This window comes from Macaca fascicularis, chromosome 11 (assembly GCF_037993035.2).
Source record: "Macaca fascicularis isolate 582-1 chromosome 11, T2T-MFA8v1.1".
NCBI classification, from domain to species: Eukaryota; Metazoa; Chordata; class Mammalia; order Primates; family Cercopithecidae; genus Macaca; species Macaca fascicularis.
This window is the reverse complement of record NC_088385.1, coordinates 48,509,296-48,526,842: the sequence shown is the minus strand read 5'-3', so window position 1 is coordinate 48,526,842 and position 17,547 is coordinate 48,509,296. Positions and strand designations below refer to the sequence as shown.

At 42.0% G+C, this 17,547-nt stretch overlaps 1 long non-coding RNA gene across 3 annotated transcripts; it reads right to left on the bottom strand.

The window, feature by feature from the left end:
- Nucleotides 1–4,913: 4,913 nt before the first annotated feature.
- Nucleotides 4,914–8,463, bottom strand: LOC102131625 (uncharacterized). Of its 3 annotated transcripts, none has more exons than XR_010579370.2 (4): nt 8,319–8,463; nt 7,770–7,894; nt 6,223–6,380; nt 4,914–5,589 (listed from the first exon to the last, which is right to left on the bottom strand). It is a non-coding gene; the product is annotated as an uncharacterized lncRNA (long non-coding RNA). The 3 variants fall into 3 exon arrangements; XR_012419732.1 differs by lacking the exon at nt 7,770–7,894 and adding an exon at nt 6,869–6,949; XR_006690449.3 differs by lacking the exon at nt 7,770–7,894.
- Between the last annotated feature and the right edge of the window lie 9,084 nt (nt 8,464–17,547).

Here is a 17,547-nt window from a genome sequence, read left to right as displayed (position 1 = left end):
GAAATTGGTAGCAGGAGTGGGCACTTCTAGAAAGATACCTAAAAAATGTGGAAGCAACTTGGAACTGGGTGATGGGCAGAGATTGGAATAGTTTGGAGGGCTCAGAAGAAGGCAAGAAGATGAGGGAAAGTTTGAAACTTCCTAGAGACTTGTTGAACGGTTGTGACCAAAATGCTGATAGTGATATGGAAAATGAAGTCTAGGCTGAGGTGGTCTCAGGTGGAGATGAGGAACTTCTTGGGAACTGGAGCGAAGGTCACTCTTGCTATGCCTTAGCAAAGAGGCTGGTGGCATTTTGCACCTGCCCTAGAGATCTATGGAACATTGAACTTGAGAGAAATGATTTAGGATATTTGGCAGAAGAAATTTCTAAGCAGCAAAGCATTCAAGATGTGACTTGGCTTATTCTGAAAGTGTTCAATTATATGCATTCACGAAGAGATGGTTTGAAATACAAAGTTATGTTTAAAAGGGAAGCAGAACATACAGGTTTGGAAAATTTGCAGCCTGACCATGTGGTAGAAAAGAAAAACCCATTTTATGGGGAGGAATTAAAGCCAACTGCATAAATTTGCATAAGTAATGAGGAGCTGAATGTTAATAGCCAAGACAACAGGAAAAATGTCTCCAGGGCATATCAGAGACCTTCACAGAAGCCCCTCCCATCACAGACTCAGAGGTCTGGGGGGAAAAATGGCTTTGTGGGCCAGGCCCAGGGCCCTGCTGCTCTGTGCAGCCTCAAGACTGATACTCTGCATCCCAGCCATTCCAGCTCCAGCTATGGCTGAAAAGGGCTAAGGTACAGCTCAGGCTGCTGCTTCAGAGGGTGCAAGTCCCAAGTCTTGGCAGCTTCTATGTGGTGTTGGGCTGGCAGGTGTGCAGAAGACAAGAGCTGAGCTTTGGGAGCCTCCGACTAAATTTCAAAAAATGTATGGAAATGCCTGGATATCCATGCATAAGTCTGCTGCAGGGGTGGTGCCCTCATGGAGAACCTCTACTAGGGCAATACAGAGGGGAAATGTGGAGTTGTGGAGCCCCCATATCACCTAGTGGAGCTGTGAGAAGAGGGACATCATCCTCCATACCCCAAAATGGCAGATCCATTGACAGCTTGCACTGTGCACCTGCTAACACTGCAGGCACTCAACATCAGCCCAGAAAAGCAGCCAAGGTGGTTGTACCCTGCAGAGCCACAGTGGTGGAGCTACCCAAGGCCTTGGGAGTCCACTCCTTGTGTCACCATGCCCTGGCTGTGAGACATGGAGTCAAAGGAGATTATTTTGGAGCTTTAAGATTTAATGAGTGCCCTGCCAGGTTTTAGGCTTGCATGGGGCCTGTGGCCTCTTTGTTTTGACCAATTTCTCCCATTTGGAATGGGACCATTTACCCAATGCCTGTATCTCCAATTTATCTTGGAAGTGACTAATTAACTTGTTTTTTATTTTTACAGGCTCCCAGTGGGAAGGGACTTGCCTTGTCTCAGATGAGACTTTGGACTTGGACTTTGAGTTAATGCTGGAATGAGTTAAGACTTTGTGGGACTGTTGGGAAAGCATGATTGGTTTTGAAATATGAGAAGGACATGAGATTTGGGTGGGGCCAGGGGTGGAATGATATGGCTTGACTGTGTGTCCCCATCCAAATCTTATCTCAGTCGTAATCCCCATGTGTTGAAGGAGGGATCTGGTGGGAGGTGATTGGATCATGAGGGCAGTTTTCTCCATGCTGTTCTCATGACAGTGAGTGAGTTCTCATGAGATCTGATGCTTTAAAAGTGTTTAGCAGTCCCCACCGTCCCTCCTGCCACCACATAAGATGTGCCTTGCTTCCCCTTCACCTTCCATCATCATTGTAAGTTTCCTGAGACCTCCAAAGCCATGTGGAACTGTGAGTCAATTAAACCTATTTTGTTTGTAAACTACCCAGTTTCAGGGAGTTCTTCATAGTGTGAAAATGAACTAATACATTAAGGTGACTCCCATGATCCCTGCTCTGATGTGTCTTTCCCCCCTTTTGAATATGGGCAGGACTTGCAACTTGCTCCTAACCAACAGAATATGGCAAAGATAACAGAGTATACATGATTAAATTTACATGATTGTGTTACATATGACTGTAACTTCAGTTTTGGTAGGAAACCCTCTTCCTTATGCTTTGAAAAAGCAAGCTGCCAGGTTATGAGCTGCCTCATGGAGAGGGCCACGTAGCAGGAGCTAAAAGTAGCCAACAGTCAAAAAGAGACTGAGGCCCTCGGTCTGGCAGCCTGCAAGGGACTGAATGCTGCCAACAGTCATGTGCTTGGAAGCTGATCCGCCAGTTGAGCCTCAGACGAGAGCCCGGTTCTGGCCCACACCTTGATTATAGCCTAGCAGAGGACCTAGCTCAGCCATGCCTGGACTCCTGACCCAGAAAACCATGAGATAATAAAGTATGTTGTTTTAAGTTGCTAAATTTGTGGTAATATTACTATGGAGCAATAAATAACTAATATAGATACTATCTACCATATATGATTGTTTTGAGAATTAAATGAAATAATGCATGTAAAGGCTTAATACTGTATTTGGCACACAATAGATACTCAACAGTTAACAGGTTCATGCCCTGACTTCCACCCTCTGCCTTCCAGTTTTCACTGATCTAGCAATAGTTGAATCCCTGTAGCACTTACCAGTGTTGGAAGAGACATTTAAGTATATTTAGTCTCATCTTGCAGCTGGTATTTACACTCCTCTACTAATTTACTTTCTGTCTAGTCTTTGCTTAAATAGCTCCAGTGACACGCAGCTCATTCTGGAGGCTTCCCTTTTCACAAAAGTCATGACTCTGGCATCCTTTGCTGATCAGGACATAGACTCTCTGAGGCCCACAAGATCAGCAGACTTGCATCCTGATCATTTGAAACTGCAGCCCTTTTCAAACAAATCTGCTGGAGCATTATTACAACAGGCTATATTTAAATAGCCAATAAGCATATAAAAAGGTGTTTATAAGCGTTCCACCAACTTCCACCCACACCCTGAGGGCCCAATGCCACATTAACCACTTGCCCAAGGAAAGGGCTCTTTTCCTCAAGGAAGACTGCTCTCTTCTTCAGAATCTAGTGTCAGTTTCCTCCCTGGTTTTCAGAGCACGCTAGATAGGGGAAATTTCACTTCCCTGCCACCCACATGGAAATGATATTTCTCTTTGATAGGGATAATTAAAATTTTCTCAGTCTTGTAAAAAATGTAAACAAAAGCATCTTAAACATTAAAAAAGATGTTCAGTATCACTAGTCATTAGAAAAATGCAAATTAAAACCATAATACTTCACCAGTATAGCTACATTAAAAGACTAACAATACCAAATCTTGGCAAGTATGTGGGGAATGCGAAACTCCATCTCTGGCAGGTGTGCAGTTTGGCACAACTATTTGGAAAACTTGGCAGTATGTGCCAAAGCTAAACATTTACCTACTTAGCAGTTCCACTCCTGGGTGGATGCCTACCAGAAATATGTGCTCATGTCTGCCAAAAGATATATACAAGAATGTTTATAGCAGCTTTATTCATAGTAGTTCAAACGGGAAAATAACCCCAAATGTCCATCAAAGGAGAATGGGTAAATAAACCATTGTGAATATTGGCACAATGGAATACTACATTGCAATAAAAAATCCTAATTGCAACATGGATGAGTCTCTTAGACATAATGTTGAGTGAAAGAAGCTAGACATTAAAGAGTAAAATACTTAGTGACCTTATGTATATGAAGTTCAACAATAGGCACAAATAATCTGCTGTGGTAGATGTCAAGATGGTGGTTATTTTGGGGGCAATATTGCTTGCAAGAACATTCAAGAGTGCTGGGAATTTCTAAGTCTTGATCAATGTGGTTGGTTACATGGATATACACTATGTAAGTGAAAAAATGTACTGAGAAATGCTGATAAAATGTGTGGACTTTACAGTGTGTTGGGTATACTTCAATAAAAAGCATTTACAAAGTGTCCGTTGGGTTGCTAAGCATCTGGATTTTTTTCATTCACCAATTTAGGGAATAACAGGGTGTCGTTAAAGGCAGTCTAGATAACTGCAAAATAAATGAATTTGTTTCCGTATGCAGTTCCTGATAGCTTTTTTTTTTTTTTTTGAGACAGGGTCTTGCTTTGTCCCGCAGGCAGGAGTGCAGTGGTGCGATCATGGCTCACTGCAGCCTCGAAGTTCTGGGCTCAAGTGATCCTCTCTCTTTATCCTCCTGAGTGGTTTGGACTACAGGCATGTGCCACTATGCTGGCTATTTTCTTTTTCTTATTTTTTTTGGTAGAGTCGAGGTCTCACTATTTGCCCAGGCTGGCCTTGAGCTCCTGAGCTCAAGCAATCCTCCTGCTTTGGCCTCCCAAAGTGCTTTATAGCTTTTATATCATGTCTTGTAAGTCCCCAACTGGCTTATGCATATTATCTTTTCTACATTATTAACAAGTAAGGGATCATGGACAAAATATTTGTGTTGCCCAATGCACTTAGCAAAGAATAGGACATGTATGTATCATCAACAAGGATTTCTTGAGAGAGATTCTAAGGAAAGGGAGACTGTGACTTGACTTCTCAGCATCTGTTGCTCAGCAGTCACCTCATGGTATATAGGAGTTTTATCTCTCTCTGAAAGCATTTGTTGTCTTTTTTTATAGAATTTTTTTCCTTAAAGTTGATTTCATATGAAGTGAGTTTCTACTTACTTAATCCCCAAGCATCGCCTGCCTGCCCACCATCCTGTTGATTTGATTTAAGTGTAATCAGAGAAGTTTCAGATAACAGGTAAACACTGATTCCTTTTCAGACAACTTGGAACATTTTATCTTGGAAACCCTCGCAGGAGCAAATGAAGGTAGAACAAAACCAAAGCAGAGCACAACCAGAAAAGGCTGGAGTCATTTTTCAGGTTAAGACCCACTGCTAGTTTATTCCTACACTGTGGGCTCTTTGTTTGTTTTGGTTTCTGACACACAGTCTTTATGCTGGAGGCATGACTACTACCCACAGAACACTTGTGATGAGGTGGCAGTGACAGAGCTTCCTATCCCACTCTGCTCCATTAGCAAATGTACAGGCTGGGATTTGAAGATCTATCTTTACTGCAAATCTTTTCAACAGGGGAAAAAAATACGATTTTTTTGGAGGCACGTGTAAATCCATCAGGGACACTTTTTAGAATAATCTGAACCTCCGAGCATCTATTTCCTTGCAGTCTTCAAGCGTCACAATAGCAGTATCTAGTGAATGAAGAGACTTTCTTTTCAACTGAGCAGTAAGCAGGAACGAGTGCAGAAACCCTCCCTGGGTTCCTAAGGGATGGCATTCCTTTTCTTGCTGTTACTGTAGGGTTTCTAATTCCCTAATTTACTGCCAGTGTGGATACAGATGCCTCTGGTGCCTGGTGTCACTGTTCCATTAGCAGGTTTTGCACATTTTATTGCTAAGCAACAATTAGCAGTGTGAATCCTGCCTTCTGTGATTTCAATTTGGGCTTCACACATGGAATCTTGCTTTCATCTTTGCAACACAGCAACAGTGTTCACTGTTCAGTGAAAGCTGTTTTAGAAGAACCTGAGGAAAAAAAATTGAGGAGGTAACAGCAGTTATTCAACCATTCAGTGGTATGGTTTTGAAATGTTATTTATGAAGAAACCTTCTCTAATTAGATATCCAATAATTTGAAAGTAATGCTAAAGGTTGGAGATAAACTCAAAGCAATTCAATTTGGCCTTAAGGGGAAAATGATAACAGTAGAATAATTATAAAAATCCTGAAAGAGAGCAAACTAAAGGTCCACAGGAAAAAGAAAAAATATTTCAGAAAAAAAAATGTTTCATGACAATAATGAAAGGAAATGCTTTCTTTCCAACCTCATAGCATGCAAAGTTCTTTTCATTGAGTTAATGGGATATTATGAAAATTTAATAGGAATATATCTAGAAGAAGAAGTAAGTAAAAGAGTAGAGGAAACAGGAAAAAACTCCATTAAGTTAAATGTAACCTAGTTCTTTACCCATAAGGGAAGAAAAATGACCATGCTTCAGTTTAAATATTGTTTTTATGGAAGTGCAGCTTATTGTGAAAACTTCTTGTTAGATAAATAAAATTATTTACATTTAAGAATTCAGCAAACATAAAAGCATGCTTTTTTAAACATATAAAAGAATATTGTTTAAAAAAATTCTATTGGGTAGCCATACTCACCCTCTTGCGTTGAAGAAGAAAGGGAATTCTGGTTAAGCCATTTACGGAAATAAGGTCTGGATATTTTATTCTTTTCTTAACGAGAGTTTTGTTTCCTAGTCTCTTCTTAGAGTCTTGAAGAAAGATCCAGGGAGGATCATAGTAGAGAAGAGTCCTAACTGAAGAAGGAGAAAATATCAGATGTTGGATCCTCTCTTGTAGCTCTCGGAAATACACAGTGAGTGTTTTAAGTGGAACAAGGATTTACAGGGGATTAAATTTTGGAGTTAAGAGGTATTGGTCATGGATGAGTCAAATTCTCTTAGAATGTAAGAAACTCTTTGACTGAAAACCTTTTCTTTAAAACTCTCTGACTTAAAAAATAGTTAATTCAAAGCATTTGGTTCTACTTTGAACAGTGATTTCTTAAATCTTTGACTTGGGGTTCATCGAACAAGATCTGCCTCCCTTTAACTTCACTTCATTCGGTTTGACATTTGTTGAATTTACTATGAAGTCTCTGTGCAGTTATTTGAATAAATAAAAGGCTTCTTGTCCTCAAAGAACATACAGTCAAATGGGCAAGACAGTTAAATAAATAGCATATCATGTTTAAGTACAAGGCTAGGGAATGGTACTAGTGCTATGATGGTACAAGAGAAGTTACCTTAGCTAATTTTGAGGGCAGAAGTTCAAGGAAGGATTCCTGCAGGTCATGGTGTGTGAACTGCTTGGCTTTTTTATGAAACTGCAAGTAATAAATCTACAGATGAATACACTTGGAAATGATAACACAGATAACTCTGGAGGGGAGTTGGAGAGAGGAAAGAGGCTTGACAACAAACCACCATGGTTTATTCCATGTCTTCCTATATTTTGAGAGTGTGTTAGAATGAGATTATATTTACACATGATAAAAAGTATACAATAATTTAAAAAAGAAAGAGAATGTCTTTTCCCTTAGAATGGCCTTTCAAATATCTGAAGATGGATCTCTTGCTCCAGGCTAAACCCCAGCTCTCAGAGTGGAATGGCATAATATTTGTGAGATTCCCTGTGAAGTGCTTGCCATAGGACTTAAATAGATGTTTGCTTCAACCCTCTTCTTGCTCTCTCCCTCTGTCACCAGAAGAAGAGAACCATCTTAGTTTTTGCCTTTGGGTTGTGCTTTTGTTTTAAAAATGGAACCTATTTCTTTAGGGTATCAATGAAACAGATTTAATCACTGAAAAAGTCCAGTTACGTAATCAACTAAATAGAGCCGAATGTGAGGCTTCTGGTGATGCACACTGTATTTATCTGAGTAAGCTAAAGTTGTAGAAACAAGAGAGAAACTGAGTTAAAGAACATAGCAGCTTATTTCTCTTTCCTGTGGTAGTCAGAAGTGAACATTCTAAGCTGGTGGGGAGTGCTGCTCCACTTGGTCATTTAGGGATTCAGGTGCCTTCTGGTGTGCTGCTCTGCCATCCCCTAGGGCCTTGGAATCATCTCAGTCGAAGCTAGTAGCAGCCATGGATGGATTCTAGCTAGAAAGGTAGGAAAAGACAGCAAGGAGAAGGCAGACCTACCGTGGGCTCAGAAGTGGCACATATCACTTCCAGTTTGGTTCCATTGGCAATAACTTAGTCATATGATTACACCCGCTACAGGGGAGACTGGGGAATGTGGTCTACTTAGGCAGCCATGTGACTTGCTACAATTCAGTTACAATGGAGGAAGGAAAGAATATATTTTATTAAATGGCTAGCAGTTTCTGCCACACACCTCTAAGTTGCATTAACTTTCCTTAAACAAACATTTTATTAGCTCACATTGAGTTTATAAAAATTAAATATTGCTAAAAAGATTTTAATTGGTCTTACATTTCTTTAGTATGATTTATTCTCTCAAAGTCATTATGCACTTAGTTTTACATCAAAATATCACAATGGACATAAAATCAATTTATGTCATTTCAAATTAGCTTTCAATACTTATAAAATCTGTATTTCTACGTTGGAGTCATTCTTATGTATGTATTCTTCTTTCTCACTTCACGTTATTTCATGTACACATTTTCTTTTAATTTTGCCATTCCATAGAATTGCTTTGAATATCATAAAATAGTGTTCCATTACCTTTACGGCTGCATATTTTCAGATATTGTTTTGTTTCTTTTTGTATCTTCCCTTTTCATTCCTCCAATTCAAGCAGGTAGCCTGCACTCCCTTGCTGCCCCAGAGAGATGTATGTCAGGTGGAGAGCAGACGCAATGTGTAGTCTTCTGGACTTTGTTTCCAAAAGCCTAAGCCCATAGTGGAACTTGGAATGTTTACTGAAGTTGTGTAAGGGTCCAGGGGATTTGTCAAAGAGAAAAAGAAAGTATTTCTGCGAGTAGAATTTCCCAAGGCCAAAAAGGAGGCCAGAGGATGGGAGAGAGGTGGAGAAAGAGGCCTGTGGGTTCCTGAGTAAGGGGGATCCAGTCCTACTTGCTGGCAACAGAGGTGGGGAGGTGGAAAGCAGAGACAGCTCAGGCCTTGGCAGGGATCTGGATGGCCCAAGAGTGCCATGGAGCAGCAGGGCCCTCGGTCCTTACAGGCTGTGCAGACAAACATCCTGGGACAGAAGGGTCCACCCTATCCCCCGGGTCTTGCCACTGTATAAGACTCCTGAAATTTTCCAGGGATGTGAACAATTTTCGAGAATGACTGAGATTATATTTTTTGCTTACTTGGCAGATTTAGATCTCAAAGTCAGAAGTTGAACTGAGATACAGAAAATAAATAGACATTTCCTGCACATCTAAGTTTGGAAACTGATTTTTGTATCTGCTGCTGACGTGTGAATTGCTTAATCATCCTTTGGCTGTGTCCAGGCTTTTCTTATAAGCTAACAAGGAAATGGGGCCCCTGCTCTAAATCTGTATGATTGAGTTTTAGAACTTATATGCAGACTTTATATTATATGCTGCTAAATTTAATCTTGTTGGTTTTGACTCATTATTTCCATCTGTGGGAATAATATTAAAAACTGATTTTGTCATCTGGAATATCTATTTCTGTTTTGTGTTATCTGCAGAAATGACCAAATGACAGTGCATTCTGTTTTCATTGAAATGGTAACTAGAAATGCAGGAAAGGCCAGAAACAGAGAGAGCATGTGGCTGCTGCTGTGAATCCCTTTTCAGTTTTAATATTTACTGCATTCCTTTCTGAGTTTTGTTACTCATTCCATTTGAGTCTACATAACTGTACTGTTATTGAGCCTACAGTTCCTTTTTTCATCACAGATATTGTGTATGATGTTATAATCTGTTCACATTAAGCCACACATGAGCGTTTGTGTGGTGGCAGTGGAGGTAAGGTGCTTATCCTCATGAGGTCCCCAGCGTTCATGGACTCAGTCACATACTGAACGTACTTCATGACACTGCCTGGTGAAGCTTTGCTTTGTAAGGAACAGTTAGAAAACTGCTGAAAATTGTTTTCCCTGGGTCAGGTGATGGTAGGATTATGGGTAATTTTTATTTTTTATATTGTATATTTCTGAAATGTTTGAATTTTATACTTGAAATTATATTTATCTATTCGTTCATTTATTCATTTAAAAATACACAGGTGTAATGACTTGTGCCTATAGTCCCAGCTACTTAGGAGGCTGAGTTGGGAGGATTACTTGAGCCCAGGAGTTTGTGGTTGCAGTGAGCTATGATCATGCCATTGCACTCCAGCCTGAGTGATAGAGTGAGACCCCATCTCTTAAAAAAAAAAACACAGAACTCCCCAAAATATAATGAAAGATTATATGTGCTAGGCACTTGAGATACAGTGGTGGGCAGAATCAGATATGGTCCATTCCCCCATGGAATTTAGTGTCTAGTGGCCAGATGATAGGGCCCAGAGGCTCATAAGTGTTCTGGAATCAGAATGCGTGGATTCAAATTCCAGTCTGCCGTTCATTAGCTATTAATCTTTGTCAGGTTCCTTAACTACTATTCCCCAGTTTCTTCATTTATAAAATGAGGATAATAACTGCAACTCCTCACCTCCTTGCTTAATTGGTTTGTTATGAGGATTAAGTGGAAAGATTTGTAAAACATTTGATGTGGTAGTATGTGGAATACAGTTTTTATTGGGCATGAGTATTAGTGAGGGAGACAGACATTAATTACATGTTCATACAAAAACATGTAAAGCACTAACTGTGACAGGTACTTCATGGAGTGGTTTATGGTGCCAAAGAGGGGGCAAGAGACTACAGCTGGGATTCCAATCTGGTCAGGGAGGTGTTCCTAAAGAAGTGGTGAGTGAGCTATGAGTTACTTATCACAAAAACCAATCAAGATGTAACTATCCTTTCTAGAAAAACCCTGGAAAAGATAGGTTGTGAGCAAGGCTGGATAATGGATTGTTTGATTGATTGCCTCTTTGGTAATATCTGCTGGTTGTCTGAGCTTTTATGCAGACTAGTCTTTGGTGGATAGCATGAGAGATATAAGAAGCAGAACGTAGCTCAGAAGAAAGGGTCAGAGGGAATAAAGTGAGAGGATCAGGACTCCAGTCTGTTGGTTGCAGTGAGGTGGAGTCCACTTCCATTTGGGCAGGTCAGACACTTCTCATGTGATTTGATGCAGAAGCTGCAGCTTGTTGCTCTTAAGGGGCCTTGGTGTCCCAATTCCAACATCAGGATATTAGACAAAGGCACAGGAACTACAGATTATTTCTAGGCCAAATGTGTTATTGGGGAGGAAGCTACATAAGCAGTGTCCTCCAAGGGTAACGAAGTGTGCTTTCACATTACAAATTTATTGTATTTAACAGGATATTTTCAAAAAAAGGTCTTAGAAGTTTATTAAATTTGGCCAAATTTAAGCAAGTGTCTTTGTTGTAGGCATTTCAAAAACCTTTACTATGCTAATGGGCATTAGGAACCTCCCAAAGGGAGTTTCTCATGGCTTAAACCATCAGTCCCCTTGATCATGGGCTATCACGGAGTGTTTTGCAGGGCTAGTTATGAGAAGCACACGCTGGAAAATATCCTCAGATGTTGTCAAGGTTGGTTGTCAGTGGCCCATGGACAAAGAAGGCTATAGCAGGCAGAGCCTGGAAGGACCTGCCAGAAGGAGCAGGGACCGACTAGACCATTGTTAAGACTGGAAACGACCAGGAGAGGGCAGATGCAGAGTGCAGTGAGGACAGGGAGGGGCGACAGCTGGGAGGAAAAGTGGGCTCCAGGAAAAACAGAGAACTTATGCCCTGACTCCCAGATGCCATCAATTACAAGTAGACTGTGTTGGGCCCCAGGGAACACAGTGCTAGAGGCTATGGGGGCCTCTGCATCTTGTATCTACTAGGTTTTGGTCATCATCACAAGCAACACAGAGCTCACATTTTGGGGAATGATGGGCAGAATAAAGTTAAGCCTCCTCCTTTCTACCATGTGTTCCAGGTTCTCAAATTTATCAAATCAAGAGTTTTCCTGAGACATAGTGCCCAAGGGTTTAAGATTCCCATTATTTTGAAAGTGAAAGTGTTCTGGCCTCTGACTTAATGTTTACGAGCCCTTAGGTGTTACTGATACTGATTTCCTCATCACCAGCTCCTGGGTCTGGACTCTTGGCCTCATTTAATACTGGTGTAAAGCTGCCTTATGATAGCTTCAAGTACCTTGGGCTGCTATTTTTGATTTTAGTTTTCTACTTCTATTTTCTGATTATAAAAGTAACAAATGTTCCGTGTCTGAAAGTTCATACAAATGTAACATCAAGGCAAAAAATACCCATAATCTTACTAGTGAGAGACAGCAGTGTTGGTAGATAGCCATCTGGTACTTTCTGATTTCATTTTTTCATAAATCAAGATTATTTGTGATTCAATTTTGTATCCTGCTTCCCTCCCACTTAATTTTATGCCATGTCTTTTTCCATGTTATTAAAGAGTCTTTAGAAACATAATTTTTAGTGGCTGCCTCATACATTAAAGATGGAAGTATTGTAATTTACTTAGCTGTTCAATTTCCTCGTAACCATATTTGTTCTTTTCCTAATCTGAGTGTCTTTCTTTTTGGTGAAGACAGGGGCTGTTAAGGAGTCTTCTTTTTTATTCATATATTACTATTACACAGCTTTTCTCAAGAAGTGGGCTCATTTCTTCCATTTTCATTGATTTATTGAGCATGGTTAACCTTCGTGTTGTCTTAGCATTTTCTCCTAAGCTTTAGCTCACGGTGCTATTTAACTTTCCTGTCCTAATCTTACCGATGCTACTCACTTGCCCTTCATTCTATCTTTGGAACATGCCCTTTCAAAACATCAATCTATTAGAAGTTTCCCTGTATAGAAGCTTGGGATAGTTCCAGCTGGTGCTGAGACACATACTTCTTTGAATAGTCCTGCCTAACCAGCTGAAACTTTCAGCCATTTGCCATGTCACTACTCAAAGTGTTGGGAAATTCAATTTTGGTTTCTCTTCCTGGCTTGTAGACAACCCCTTCTCATTTTGTCTTCATATGGCCCTTTTTCTATACTCGAGGAGAGAGAGAGAGAGAGAGAAAGAGAGAGAGAGAGAGAGGATGAGAGAGAGGAGGTGGAAGGCAGGAGAGGGGAGGAGAGGGGAGGAGAGGGGAGAAGAGGAGAAGGGAGAGGAGAGAGGAGAGATCTGGCGTCTCTTCTTCTTATAGTCACCAGTCCTTTTGGATTAGGGCCCACCCCTATGAACTTTAAAGAGTTAATTATCTCTTTATTTTTTAATTTTAAACATTTTATTTTTGAGACAGAGTCTTTCTCTGTTACCCAGGCTGGAGTGCAGTGGCACAATCTTGGCTTACTGCAACCTCCACCTCCCAGATTCAAGTGATTCTCCTGCCCAGCCTCCCAGGTAACTGGGATTACAGGTGTGTGCTCCCATGCTCAACTAATTTTTGTATTTTTAGTAGAGACGGGGTTTCACCATGTTGGCCAGGCTGGTCTTGAACTCCCAACCTCAAGTGATCTGCCCACTTTGGCCTCCCAAAGTGCTGGGATTACAGGTGTGAGCCATCATGCCCGGCCCAGTGACCTCTTTAAAGACTCTATGAAAGAAAGGAATAATCTCACTTCTTGCCACCCCCAAATGAAAGGATGTTGTTGTCATTGGAAGTCAGCACTTCCAATCCCCTCAAGAATAAAAGACCCAACCTTACCCATAACCCTGGCAAATCTAGAGAGCTTGACCATGGATAGACCTCCCTTTCTTCACTCTGTCTAACTGGGAATGAGGGTAGGGATTTTAGATGCTTGGACATATGAGATATTTAAAGGAAAAACTTCACTAGCAGAGGACTGAGAAAACAGTGTGGGTTATTTTGAGTATTTAACCATCAGGTACTTACTGAGGGCCCTAGTCAGTGACAGAGTGGCACAGTTCCAGGCATTCAGATACAGAGGCGAGCAAACAAAATCTCTGGCCTCACTGGGCTAACACTCTAGTGAGAAAACAGGCGATAAACAGATAAACACCCCTCCAGGAAGTGAGGAACGCCTCTGCCCGGCTGCCCCACCCTACGGGAAGTGAGGAGCACCTCTGCCTGGCCAACCCACCGTCTGGGAAGTGAGGGGTGCCTCTGCCCAGTCACTATGCAACTCTCCAAGTGTGAAGTGGCAGACTTGTGTGTGATATTTCTGCCCTCCCTAAGTTTGCATTTTTGACATTGAAGTTTACTTTTAAATTAAAATTTATAAATTGGAAAAAACCCACAAACAAATAAATGTATAATATGTAAGTGGGTACGTGCTATAAAAAATAAAGCAATATAAATAGAGATGGGCTGGATCAAACATTGTTGATAAAATGTTTCTGATGTTTGACTTTTATAAGTCTTTATTGTTCACTCATTGAATATAAATAGAATCTCTTATTAAATTTAGGATATTCCTAGATCTTTGGCCAAGAATTTACCCCCAAACAAGGTTTGGCTTTAGTTTTCTGATAAGGACATGAACTATGTGCTTTTTCTTCTAAGAGGGCCTATGGCCTAGGTGCTTGCAAAGCATGAGTATCTTCAGGTACTTATACAAATTTCATTATTATTATTTAAAATGGTTTTTTCATTTGTTGAATTGGGCAACACTTCATTCCATAAAATAGAATAAGTGTTCCCTAAAAATTTAATTATTATTATTATTATTATTATTATTTATTTTTTTTTTTGAGAGGGAGTCTCGCTCTGTTGCCCAGGCTGGTGTGCAGTGGCGCAATCTCGGCTCACTGCAAGCTCCGCCTCCCGGGTTCACGGCATTCTCCGGCCTCAGCCTCCTGAGTAGCTGGGACTACAGGCGCCCGCCACTGCGCCTGGCTAATTTTTTCTATTTTTAGTAGAGACGGGGTTTCACCATGGTCTCGATCTCCTGACCTTGTGATCCGCCCGCCTCAGCCTTCCAAAGTGCTGGGATTACAGGTGTGAGCCACTGCGCCCGGCCAAAAAAATTTAATTATTATTAAAAATTTTGTTGAATTACGCAGCACTTCGTTCTATAAAATAGAATGTTTCCTAAAAAATTTAATGATGATGATGATGATGATGATGATTTTCTACACAGAGTAAGCCCTGAAGAAAGTTTGTGCTTTTTCCTCTCCCAAAGGGAATTTGTGCCTCTGCTCCCGGTCCCCCTGCTAAAATGTGTCCTATGATTAATGGACTGGGGACACACTGCATGCTGTATTCTCCTCTTTGTTATCACAGCACATATCAGCATAATAAAGCCTCTGAGAAGTCTTTTTGTAAAGTGTTTAATTTTGCTTAATGTTTTCTAAACTCATGATGATGGAGTCCTTTTCCCCTTATTTAGAGTAGATTCACACACTGTCTTTCTCTCTTTTGTAGAGATGGGTTCTTGCTATGTTGCCCAGGCTGGTCTCAAACTCCTGGGCTCAGGCAATCCTCCTGCTTCAGCCTCTTGAGTAGCTGGGACTACAGGTGTGTGCCACTGTGCCAGGCTTCCAGCAGATTCTTTAAAGTTTAGAACTTCTGCACCAAAGTGATACAAAACATAATATCATTCAGATTAAATACAAATGTAACATCACTTATAATGCTTTATTTCTAACTGGCAGCAGACAAGTGATGAGTAGGTTTTTCTAAACCACTCTTCCAAATTAACACACCAGTCAGCTTTGTAAACACCACTTGTTTAAGCTTACAGATCCACTTGTCTAACCTTACAGATCCACTTGTCTGTCAAGGTTAAATGCAGTCAAGCCCTTACCGCATGGTTTCACTCACAGCCCCAACCAATATTCTTTTCCCACTTAAGACTCCGCATGTGGCTTCTTTGTTGGGCTTTATTTCATGCTTTCCTGGGCCCTAATCCTACTCTTTTTCACCTGTTCCTATCATTGGCTGGTGTCTCTTCAGCTAGATCTAGGTGTCTTGTCTTGCTGAAACTGTGGCTGGAGTCACTCCAAAAGCAGAAGCAGGGAAATTTCCACAAGGGATTGCCTCAAATCGTCCTCAGATGCAACTCGTTGGGATTCCAAAGAAGCACTAAACTTTAGGGAGATCAATTTATTAGGGAAACTTAGGTAGAGAGGGGGCTGCAGCGATGCTTGCAAGGAAAGGACAGTGAGATAAGGGATGTTCTACGTAGGCGTGTGCACAATGAGGGTCAGGACATGAGTTTACACAAGAGTTTTAGAAATTTGACTCAGAGTCTGGCTAGTTTCCTTTATTGTAATGGGCAACAACCTAAACACCTTTATCAGAGCCTGGGAATCCTCAAGGCTCCCGCCCGGGTTCAAGCCTGTAGGGGAAAATGAAGCTGGCTGGGTTGCAGGACAGTGAAGGCCCACTCTATTTCTGGGTCAGAATGGAGAAAAAAGTTGGGGAACCTGGGGCAGTCTGCAGTACGATATTCCAACAGTATGATCCTTGCTTTTATCCTCTTTGTTCCATTCCTGGGAAATATTAATACCGATAGCACCTAAGAAAATTTAGTAGCAAAACTGGGTCTGTTTGATTCCTAGGCCTGATTGCCAGCCACGTACTTCCCTTAGAGCTCTGCGTGCCTTCACATTGAAGTAATAAACCCCTGTGGAACTTCAAAATTATCTGTCTGCCATTTTGTAGACTAAGTGTAAGCATTAAATGAGTCACTTAGTCATCCCTTCAAATGGTAGTTTTTATTGGCATTTCCTAAGTCAGACTAGAAGATTTTTTAAAGCTGAAGCTGAAAATCCTTTTAGCTGATGAAAACCTCTTTTAATTTTTATTTTTTAATGCTAAGGAAAAAATATTAATAAGACTTCTTTTTGAAGAGTGTTTTCACTCTACTATAAAGAACTCCCTGAGACTGGGTAATTTGTAAAGAAAAAAGGCTTCATTGACTCACAGTTCTGCATAGCTGAGGAGGCCTCAGGAAGCTTACAATCATGGGGGAAGACAAGCGGGAAGCAAAGTGCCTCTCACATGGCAGCAAGAGAGAGAGAGAGAGGGAGAGAGTGTGCACAGGGGAAACTGCCACTTTTAAAACTATCAGATCTTGTGAGAACTCCCTCACCATCATGAGAACAGCATGGGGGAAACTGCCACCATGTTCTAACCACCTGCCAGCAGGTCCCTCTCTTGACAGGTGGGGATAATCTTATTCCAGATAAGATTAGGGTGGGGACAGAGCCAAACTGAGCAGCGACAATGTGCTAGCAGCCCTCACTCTCAGCACCTCCTCGGCCTTGGTATCCACTCTGGCTGCGCTTGAGGAGCCCTTCAGCCTGCCACTGCACTGTGGGAGCCCCTCTCTGGGTTGGCCGAGGCCGGAACTGGCTCCCTCTGCTTGTGGGAAGGTGTGGAGGGAGAGGTGCGGGCGGGAACCAGGGCTGCGCTAGGCGCTCCGAGGCCAGTGCTAGTTCCCACGGCCATGGGCGCAGCTGCACTGGGTGACCCCACACACGTAACAGCACTGCCGGCCCGGGGCAGTGAGGGGCTTAGCACCTGGGCCAGCAACTGAGGTGGGTGCGCTGGGTACCCCAGCAGTGCCGGCCCACCTGCGCTGGGCTGGAGTTCTCCCCGGGCCTCAGCTGCCTCCCCATGGGGCAGGGCTTGGCACCTGCAGCCCGCCATGTCTGAGCCCTGCCCCCTCGCAGTGGGCTCCAGTGCAGTCCCAGCCTCCCCGATGGGCTCCACCCCCTGCTCCATGGTGCCTGGTCCCATCAACCGCCCAAGGTCTGAGGAGTGCACGTGGGACTCAGGACTGGCCGGCAGCTCTGCCTGCAGCCCCTGTGGAGGATCCACTAGGTGAAGCCACCTGGGCTCCTGAGCCAGATGGGGACTTGGAGAACTTTTATATCTAGCTGCAGGATTGTATGTGCACCAATCAGCACTCTGTATCTAGCTAAT